The sequence below is a fragment of the Hordeum vulgare genome, chromosome 3H, assembly GCF_904849725.1.
Source record: "Hordeum vulgare subsp. vulgare chromosome 3H, MorexV3_pseudomolecules_assembly, whole genome shotgun sequence".
NCBI classification, from domain to species: Eukaryota; Viridiplantae; Streptophyta; class Magnoliopsida; order Poales; family Poaceae; genus Hordeum; species Hordeum vulgare.
This window is the reverse complement of record NC_058520.1, coordinates 197,878,833-197,889,983: the sequence shown is the minus strand read 5'-3', so window position 1 is coordinate 197,889,983 and position 11,151 is coordinate 197,878,833.

The following is an 11,151-nucleotide window of genomic DNA, read 5'->3' as shown; positions in this document are numbered from 1 at the left end:
GACAAGTACACCGATACTTTCTGCATCTACTACTATTACTCCACACATCGACCTCTATACAGCATGCATCTAGTGTATTGAGTTCATGACGAACAGAGTAACGCCTTAAGCAAGATGACATGATGTAGAGGGATAAACTCAAACCAATGATGAAGACCCCCTCTTTTTACCCTTGATAGCAACAACACGACGCGTGCCTCGCTACCCCTTCTGTCACTGGGTGAGGTCACCGCACGGTATGAACCCAAAGCCAAGCACTTCTCCCATTGCAAGAATCATAGATCAAGTTGGCCAAACAAAACCCACAACTCGAACAGAATTACAAGGATATGAAATCATGCATATAAGAGATCAGAAGAAACCCAAATAAGATTCATAGATAATCTGATCATAAATCCACAATTCATCGGATCTCGACAAACACACCGCAAAAGAAGATTACATCGGATAGATCTCCATGAAGATCATGGAGAACTTTGTATTGAAGATCCAAGAGAGAGAAGAAGCCATCTAGCTACTAGCTATGGGCCCGTAGGTCTATGGTGAACTACTCACGCATCATCGGAGAGGTCATGGTGTTGATGAAGAAGCCCTCCGTATCCGAATCCCCCCTCTAGCAGGGCACCAGAACGTGCCCCACATGGGATCTTGCGGAGATAGAAGCTTGCGGCGGCGGAAAAGTACTTTCGATGATCTCCTGATTTTTTCTGGAATTTTTGGGAATATATAGGCGAAAGACCTAGGGCAGAGGAGGCCCAGGGAGCCCACAAGCCTGGGAGGCACGGCCCCCCTGGCCGCGGCTAGGGGGCTTGTGGGGTCCCTGGTGGCCCAATGCCTTGGTTCTCAAGTTCCCCGATCGTCTTCTTTTTCGGAAAAAATCTTTTTGGAAGTTTCATTCCGTTTGGACTCCGTTTAAAATCCTCCTCTGAAAATTGTCAAAAACACGGAAAAAACAGGAACTGGCACTTCGCACTGAGTTAATAAGTTAGTCCCAAAAAAAGATATAAAAGGCATACAAAACATCCAAAGTTTGACAAGATAATAACATGAAACCATCAAAAATTATAGATACGTTGGAGACGTATCAGCCTCCTGCTGGCTCCCCTCTGGTACTTCTTCGGCCCATTATTTTTATAAATTCCAAAGTAAATCCTCGTTGATTTTCACAGCTTTTGGAGTTGCACAGAATAGGTATCTCAGACCTGCTCCTTTTTCAGGCCAGAATTCCAGCTACCGGCATTCTCCCTCTTCATGTAAACCTTGCAAAATAAGAGACAAAATGCATAAGTATTGTACTGTGAAGTGTAATAACAGCCCATAATGTGATAAATATCAACATAAAAGCATGATGCAAAATGGACGTATCAACTCCCCCAAGCTTAGACCTCACTTGTCCTCAAGCGAAAGCCGAGATCAATAAATATGCCCACATGTTTAGAGAGAGAGGTGTCGACAAAACAAGATACGGACATGCAGGCATCATGATCATAGTCAGAAGAGCAATACCAACATATAATCTCTCATGCTAAAGTGATAATTCCTTCACAAAGTAAAGTAAGGATCAAGAACCTTACCGAGAATTTACAACCAATAGCCTTTAGTCGTTGAAGCAATTTCAATTCATCATAACATCGGAAAGAGTCAACTAAGAGATTGTAAAGCAAATCCACATACTCAATCATCCGTTTGTCTTCTACAATTGCTACAACTCACGTGGTACTCATGGGAACAAAGTTTCAGTCGGACACACAGAAAGATAGGGGCTTATAGTTTCGCCTCCCAACTGCTTACCTCAAGGGTTAATGTCAACAATAATAATTCATGAATACTTACTTCCAAGTTGACATATGAATATAGATATTTCCCTAGCATATGACGTTAGCCAAGAAAAGGGCGAAATAAGGAATTGGTGTATATCACCATGACTCTTTCAAGGGCAAAAAGTAAAGGTACAAGATAGGCCCTTCGTAGAGGGAAGCAAAGGTTGTCATGCGCTTTTGAGGTTTGGATGTGTGTCCTCTTAGTGTGAAGGAACGTCACTTTATATTGCCTCCTGTGATAAAGAACTTTATTATGCAGTCTGTCGCTTTTATGTCTTCCTCATCACAGGTTCGTACAAAGCTTATTTTCCACACACTAATAGATCATACTTATTTAGGGAGCAATTTTTATTGCTTGCACCGATGATAACTTACTTGAGGGATCTTATTCAATCCATAGGTAGGTATGGTGGACTCTCATGGCAAAACTGGGTTGAAGGTTTATGGATGCACAAGTAGTATCTCTACTTGGTGCGGGAGTTTTGGCTGATATGGGGTGGAAGCAGTCGTCACATGCTAAGGGATCTCTATTCATATAATCATTGTTCGGAACCAAGCAAGCATAATTCATTATGTTATCTTCCTTGTCCAACATCTACTTCTAAGCATGCAATAGTTTAATGAGTGTTCACAATCGTAGATGGTGCCCAAGATGATATATTTATATGTGAATCTCTCCTTCTTTATCGCTTCCTATTAATTGCAACAATGACCAAGGTCTACGTTTGTCCACCCTCAACAAGTTTCAGTCATAATTCTTTTTATATGTGAAGCCATCACTTTCCATAGGATCATTACATGATCTTTCATGCGTTTGTTCTTTTATCATTCTCTTGATCATGGCATGAAGCAAGGCCCTTAACTAAGACACTCTTTATTATATGGCTCACGGGCTCAAATACGTCAGGGGTGACACAAAGCAAAACTCAAGCCTAAAACACTAAGAACTTTATTCTACTAGAGAAAGATAAATCCAAAAAGGATCGAACTAAGAAAAGGTAAAGGCAAAAGATGTGATGGTGATACGATACCGGGGCAACTCCCCAAGCTTGGCACAAGCCAAGGGGATTGCCCATACCCATGCTTAGTTGTCTTCCTTCGATGGTGATGGCGGTGGAGTTGTTGCAACATGGGTTTGATCCTCTGTCTTCCAAGGCATAGGTGCTCCATCATGGAAAGATGACCGAGTCTCCGGAATCCTCAAATCTGCAGCCAACTGTATTGATTTCAATCTATACTCATACTCACAGTTTTGGTTCTGCAGGTCATAGATCTGGACTTGGAGGTGATCAATTCTGTCATAGAGCCTGGAGAGGTGCTTCCCAATGTCATTGGCATTGATCTTGTGCTTGTTGGTGAACTCCGTGATCATCATGTGGTTGGGGTTGAGTCCGCGTTCCACCATCCTTTGGCACTTGAAGACTTGCTGCTCCATTGCCTCGAGCCTCGCCTCCACGCTTCCGGTCTTCTTGGGCCCCTCAACATCACGGATGTGCAGCATCCCCTCACGCATCTCGACAGATTGAGGGTGTTGCAGCACTCCCGCGAGGTAGGGATTGATGACCTTCTCGAAGATCTTGTCCTTCGGAGCTTTTGGGGACGTCATAGCGATCTAGATCTGCAGCAGAAACGGGCTTGAAACGAAAACAGAGGAAAATTGCGTGATACGAGGGTCAGACCTTTTGGGAGAATATATAATTATTATTTTCCGACTAGAAGGAGTACTCCGCAAGAAAATGAAGTCCGGGAGTGATGACGCACAAGTATAGGGGATCTATCATAGTCCTTTCGATAAGTAAGAGTGTTGAACCCAACGAGGAGCAGAAGGATCTCACAAGTGGTTTTCAGCAAGGTAATATTTGCACGCACTGAAATTATCGGTAACAAGTAGTGGTGTGGTGAGATAATTCGTAGCAAGCAACAAGTAACAAAAGTATCAACGGTGCAGCAAAGTGTCCCAATCCCTTTTGTAGCAAGGGACAAGCCTGGACAAAGTCTTATAGGAGAAAAAAAAACGCTCCCGAGGACACACGGGAATTTCTGTCATGCTAGTTTTCATCATGTTCATATGTTTCGCGTTCGTTACTTTGATAGTTTGATATGTGGGTGGACCGGCGCTTGGGTACTGCCCTTACTTGGACAAGCATCCCACTTATGATTAACCCCTCTCGCAAGCATCCGCAACTACGAAAGAAGAATTAAGACAAAAGTCTAACCATAGCATTAAACTAGTGGATCCAAATCAGCCCCTTACAAAGCAATGCATAAACTAGGGTTTAAGCTTCTGTCACTCTAGCAACCCATCATCTACTTACTACTTCCCAATGCCTTCCTTTAGGCACAAATAATGGTGAAGTGTTATGTAGTCGATGTTCACATAACACCACTAGAGGAAAAATAACATACAACACATCAAAATATCGAACGAATACCAAATTCACATGACTACTATTAGCATGACTTATCCCATGTCCTCGGGAACAAAAGTAACTACTCACAAAGCATAATCATATTCATGACCAAAGAGGTAATGAGTAGCATCAAGGATCTGAACATAAACTCTTCCACCAAGTAATCCAACTAGCATCAACTACAAAGAGTAAATAACACTACTAGCAACCTTACAAGTACCAATCGGAGTCGCGAGACGGAGATTTGTTACAAGTAATGAACTAGGGTTTGGAGATGAGATGGTGCTGATGAAGATGTTGATGGTGATGAGTCCCCTCCGATGAGAGGAGTGTTGGCAATGACGATGGCGATGATTTCCCCCTCCAGGAGGGAAGTTTCCCCGGCAGGATCGTCCTGCCAGAGCTCTAGATTGGTTCTGCTCAAGTTCCGCCTCGTGGCGGCGGCGAATCCTTGAAAAAGCCTCATCTTGATTTTTTCGGAATGAAACCCTTCATATAGCAGAAGAGGGGGGGCCAGAGGGCCAGCTGGGTGCCCACAAGCCCCCTAAGCGCGGCCACGGGGTGGCCGCACCTAGCAGGCTTGTGGCCACCTGCTGGTGCCCGTGTGGCACTTCTTCAGCCCAGTATTTTTTATAAATCCCGAAAAAAAATCCTCGTTGATTTTTACGACGTTTGCAGTTGCGCAAAATGGGTATCTCAACTTTGCTCCTTTTTCTAGCCAGAATTCCAGCTGCCGGCATTCTCCCTCTTCAAGTAAACCTTGCAAAATAAGAGAGAAAAGGCATAAGTATTGTACCATGAAGTGAAATAACAGCCCAAGAAGCGATAAATATCAACATAAAAGCATGATGCAAAAAGGACGTATCAACTCCCCCAAGCTTAGACCTCGCTTGTCCTCAAGCGAAAGCCGAGCTCAATAAATATGCACACATGTTTAGGGAGAGACGTGTCGACAAAACAAAATACGAACATGCATGCATCATGATCATGATCAGAACAACAATACCAACATATAATCTCTCATGCTAAAGTGACAATTCCATCACAAAGTAAAGTATGGATCAAGAACCTTACCGAGAATTAGCAACCGATAGCCTTTAGTCATTGAAGCAATTGCAATTTATCACAACATCAGAAAGAGTCAAATAAGACCTTGTAAAGCAAATCCACATACTCAATCATCTTTTCATTCTCTACAATTGCTACAACTCACGTGGTACTCATGAGATCAAAGTTTCAGCCGGACACAGAGAAAGATAGGGGATTATAGTTTTGCCTCCCAACTGCTTACCTCAAATGTAATGTCAACAATAATATTTCATGAATGCTTACCTCCAAGTTGACATATGAATATAGATCTTTCCCTAGCATATGACGTTAGCCAAGATAAAGGCGAAACAAGGAATTGGTGAAGATCACCATGACTCTTTCAAGGGCAAAAAGTAAAGGTACAAGATAGGCCCTTCGCAGAGGGAAGCAGAGGTTGTCATGCGCTTTTGAGGTTTGGATGTGTGTCCTCTTAGTGCGGAGGAACGTCACCTTATATTGCCTCCTGTGATAAAGAACTTTATTATGCAGTCTGTCGCTTTTATGTCTTCCTCATCACAGGTTAGTACAAAGATTATTTTCCACACACTAATAGATCATATGTATTAGGGAGCAATTTTTATTGCTTGCACCGATGACAACTTACTTGAGGGATCTTATTCAATCCATAGGTAGGTATGGTGGACTCTCATGGCAAAACTGGGTTGAAGGTTTGTGGATGCACAAGTAGTATCTCTACTTGGTGCGGGATTTTTGGCTAATATGAGGTGGAAGCAATCGTCACATGCTAAGGGATCTCTAGTCATATAACATTGTTCAGAGCCAGGCAAACACAATTCATTATGTTGTCTTCCTTGTCCAACATCTAGTTCTAGGCATGCAATAGTTTAGTGAGTGTTCACAATCATAGGTGGTGTCAGAGATGATATATTTATATGTGAACCTCTCGTTCTTTTTCACTTCCTATTAATTGCAACAATGACCAAGGTCTACGTTTGCGTACCCTCAACAAGTTTCAATCCTCATTATTTTTATATGTGAAGCCATCACTTCCCATAAGATCATTACATGATCTTTCATGCTTTTGTTCTATTCTCACTCTTTTGATCATGGCAAGAGGCAAAGCCCTTCAACTAAGACACTCTTTATTATATGGCTCACGAGCAAGAATACATCGCAGGTGACAAAAAGCAAAACTCGAAACAAAAACACTAAGACTTTTAAACTACTAGAGAAAAAGAAAATTGTAAAGGAAAACTAAAACAAAGGTAAAGGCAAAAGATGTGATGGTGATACGATACCGGGGCAACTCCCCAAGCTTGGCAAAAGCCAAGGGGATTGCCCATACCCATGCTGAGTTGTCCTCCTTTGGTTGTGATGGTGGTGGAGTTGCAATCTTTGACTCCAAGAGGGCCATTAATCTTTGATTCATACCTTGGAAATCTACGATAAGTTTTTCCAGCAAAACAACTTCACGAGTGAGACAAGTATTGCGAGCACGAGTTGTTTCACAAAACCTCAAGAGTTCAATCAAAGATGGAGACAGTAGGTGGGGGTAGGGTTGGAGGAAATCCACTTCTTCAACTTCTTCCTTGTTGAGCACACATTGCACTTCGTCCCATGCCTGATCCTTCTCCTTAGCCTTGCCCTTGGTTTCTTTAGGTAGCCTCTCCTTAGCCTCCATGACCTCCATCCTTTTCAGATCAGCATGAACTTCTCCATAGATTCGACAGAGATTGTTCTCCCCACAGATTCCTAGGACGACATCTTGACCTAGATCTGCGGCAGAAAACAGGCTCGAAACGAAAAATAGAAGAGATCTGCATGATGCAGGGGTCAGACCAAACTGGAGTATAGATAATGATTTTTTTCAGGCCAAAAGGAGTATCTTGCATGAAAACGGAGTTCGGGAGGCGCACGAGGTGGCCACAAGCCCTCACGGCGCGGCCAGAGGGTGGCCCCGCGCCGCGCAGGCTTGTCGCCTCCTCGCGCACTTTCCGGACTACTTCCAATTTTTTTATTTTTTCAAATATTCCAAAACGGAGAAAATTCCTACTGGAAAAGTTTTGGACTCTGTTTTCTTACCGAATCACATACCTCTTCGTTTTCAAAGTCTAAAACAGGCTGATAAATATCCCTTAGGTCTTCTTCCGGAGTTATGGTATTGATGATATTGCTTTCAACATTTATGGGAATACCTGAGATATAATGCTTGATTCTCTGGCCATTTACCACTCTCGGACAATTACCTTCCGTGTTGTTGATCTTGATAGCACCGGAACGATATACTTCCTCAGCAACATATGGACCTTCCCATTTAGAGAGAAGCTTGCCTGCAAAGAATCTTAAACGAGAGTTATATAGCAAGACATAATCACCTACATTGAACTCACGCTTTTGTATCCTCTTATCATGCCACCTCTTAACCTTCTCTTTGAACAACTTGGCATTCTCATATGCCTGAGTTCTCCACTCATCAAGCGAGCTAATATCAAATAACCTCTTCTCACCGGCAAGTTTGAAATCAAAGTTGAGCTCTTTGATTGCCCAATAAGCTTTATTCTCTAGCTCAAGAGGTAAATGACATGCTTTCCCATAGACCATTTTGTACGGAGACATGCCCATGGGATTCTTATAGGCAGATCTATAAGCCCACAGTGCATCATCAAGCTTCTTAGACCAATTATTTCTACACCTGTTGACAGTCTTTTGCAGAATCAGTTTAATCTCTCTATTGCTTAGCTCTACTTGACCACTGGACTGAGGGTGATAGGGAGACGCAATTCTATGGTTGACATCGTACTTAGCGAGCGTTTTACGGAAAGCACCATGAATGAAGTGTGAACCACTGTCGGTCATTAGATATCTAGGGACTCCAAATCTAGGGAAGATAACTTCTTTCAGCATTTTGATAGAGGTGTTGTGATCAGCACTACTAGTGGGGATAGCTTCTACCCACTTAGTGACGTAATCAACAGCAACTAAGATATGCGTATACCCGTTGGATTTTGGAAAAGGTCCCATATAATCAAAGCCCCAAACATCAAATGGTTCAATGACAAGTGAATAGTTCATAGGCATTTCCTGACGTTTACCGATATTACCTATTCTTTGACATTCATCACAAGACAAAACAAACTTACGGGCATCCTTGAAGAGAGTGGGCCAATAGAAACCTGATTGCAATACCTTGTGTGCAGTTCTATCTGCCGCATGGTGTCCTCCGTAGGCCTCAGAGTGACACTTTTGTAGGATCTGTTCCTGTTCATGTTCAGGTACACAACGTCTAATAGCACCATCTACTCCTTCCTTATAAAGGTGAAAATCATCCCAAAAGTAGTGTCTCAAGTCAAAGAAGAATTCCTTCTTTTGCTGGTACGTGAAACTAGGTGGTATATATTTGGCAACGATACAGTTTGCATAATCAACATACCACGGTGAACTACGTGAAGCATTGATGACATTCAATTGCTCAGGAAAGCTATCATCAATAGGTTGTGGGTCATCAAGAACGTTCTCCAACCTAGACAAGTTATCTGCTACTGGGTTATCAGCACCCTTCGTGTCGACAACGTGCAAATCAAATTCTTGTAGCAAGAGAACCCATGTGATAAGTCTAGGTTTAGCGTCCTTCTTCTCCATGAGGTACTTAATAGCAGCATGATCAGTGTGAATAGTGACTTTGGAATCAACTATGTAAGACCTGAACTTTTCACATGCAAACACGACTGCTAAAAATTCCTTCTCCGTAGTGGCATAGTTTCTCTGGGCACTGTCTAGAGTTTTACTAGCGTAGTGAATAACATTCAACTTGTTATCAACTCTTTACCCCTAGAACAGCACCAATAGCATAATCACTAGCGTCACACATGATCTCAAAAGGCAAGTTCCAATCAGGTGGTTGAACTCTAATTTTCTCAACATTGTCGGAAAGGTGATCTTTGATAATAGCAATGCTAGGTTCAACTCTAATTTTCTCAGGGGGTGTAGGTGTTCTAATGTAGCCTCTACGTATCACAGTTGAAGCTTTAGAATGATCATTTATCCTAACAGGGAAAGGTGGTTTCTCAATGTAAGCACTGGGAACAATAGGATCATTATAGGCAATGACTTTCTCTTCAACTGGAATGGGTTTAACTACATTGACTTCTAAAGGAGAATGATATTTAAACCACTTCTCTTTGGGGAGATCAATCTGAGCAGCAAAAGATTCACACAGTGAAGCTACTATCTTAGAGTCAAGTCCATACTTAGCGCTAAAATCACTAAAAGTATTTGTTTCAACAAAGGAATTAACGCAATCAAACTTGAAGTTCATACCTGACTCCTTACCTTCATCAAGCTCCCAATCTTCAGAGTTGCGTTTAATTCTCTCCAATAAATTCCATTTGAAGTCAATATCTCTCTTCATAAAAGAACCGGTACAAGAAGTGTCAAGCATGGTGCGATCATCATGAGAAAGTCGAGCATAGAAGTTCTGAATGATAATTTATATCGAGAGCTCATGGTTGGGGCATGAATATAACATTGATTTAAGCCTCCCCCAAGCTTGAGCGATGCTTTATCTGTCATGAGGCCAAAAAATATAAATATAATTCCAATCACGATGTCCTAAATGCATAGATAATTTTTTTGATGAAATTCCAATTTCAACCGATTGTAGTTCCATGATCCAGTATCATCACATAGCCTATACCATGTCAACGCCTTATCCTTCAAAGATAAAGGAAAGACCTTCTTCTTGACCTCATCCTCGGGCAAACCTACAAGCTTAAATAAACCACAAACTTCATCTACATAGATTAGATGCAAGTCTGGATGTGATGTTCCATCTCCTGTAAAAGGATTAGCGAGCAGTTTCTCAAGCATGCCCGAAGGAAATTCAAAGCAAATATTTTCAGTAGGTGCAGCAGGTTGAGGGGAAACTCTTTGTGCTTCCGTTCGAGGTGAAGATACCCCGAACAAGCCCCTCAAAGGTTTAGTTTCCATAGTGACAAGTGACAATAGATTTCAGCACACTATATGAATGTTTCCTTAACAAGTTCCACTTACCAAAGGCGCTTCACTCCCCGGCAACGGCGCCAGAAAAGAGTCTTGATGACCCACAAGTATAGGGAATCTATCGTAGTCCTTTCGATATGTAAGAGTGTTGAACCCAACGAGGAGCACAAGGATCCAACAAATGGTTTTCAGCAAGGTAATATCTGCAGGCACTGAAATTATCGGTAACAAGTAGTGGTGCGGTGAGATGATTCGTAGCAAGCAACAGGTAATAGAAGTATCAATGGTGCAGCAAAGTGGCCCAATCCCTTTTGTCGCAAGGGACAAGCCTGAACAAAGTCTTATAGGAGAAAAGAACCGCTCCCGAGGACACACGGGAATTTCTGTCATGCTAGTTTTCATCATGTTCATATGATGCGCGTTCGTTACTTTGATAGTTTGATATGTGGGTGGACCGGCGCTTGGGTACTGCCCTTACTTGGACAAGCATCCGACTTATGGTTAACCCCTCTCGCAAGCATCCACAACTACGAAAGAAGAATTCAGACAAATTCTAACCATAGCATTAAACTAGTGGATCCAAATCAGCCCCTTACGAAGCAACGCATAAACTAGGGTTTAAGCTCGTGTCACTCTAGCAACCCATCATCTACTTACTACTTCACAATGCCTTCCTCTAGGCCCAAATAATGGTCAAGTGTTATGTAGTCAACGTTCACATAACACCACTAGAGGAAAAACAACATACAACACATCAAAATATCGAACGAATACCAAATTCACATGACTACTATTAGCATGACTTATCCCATGTCCTCGGGAACAAAAGTAACTACTCACAAAGCATAATCATATTCATGACCAGAGAGGTA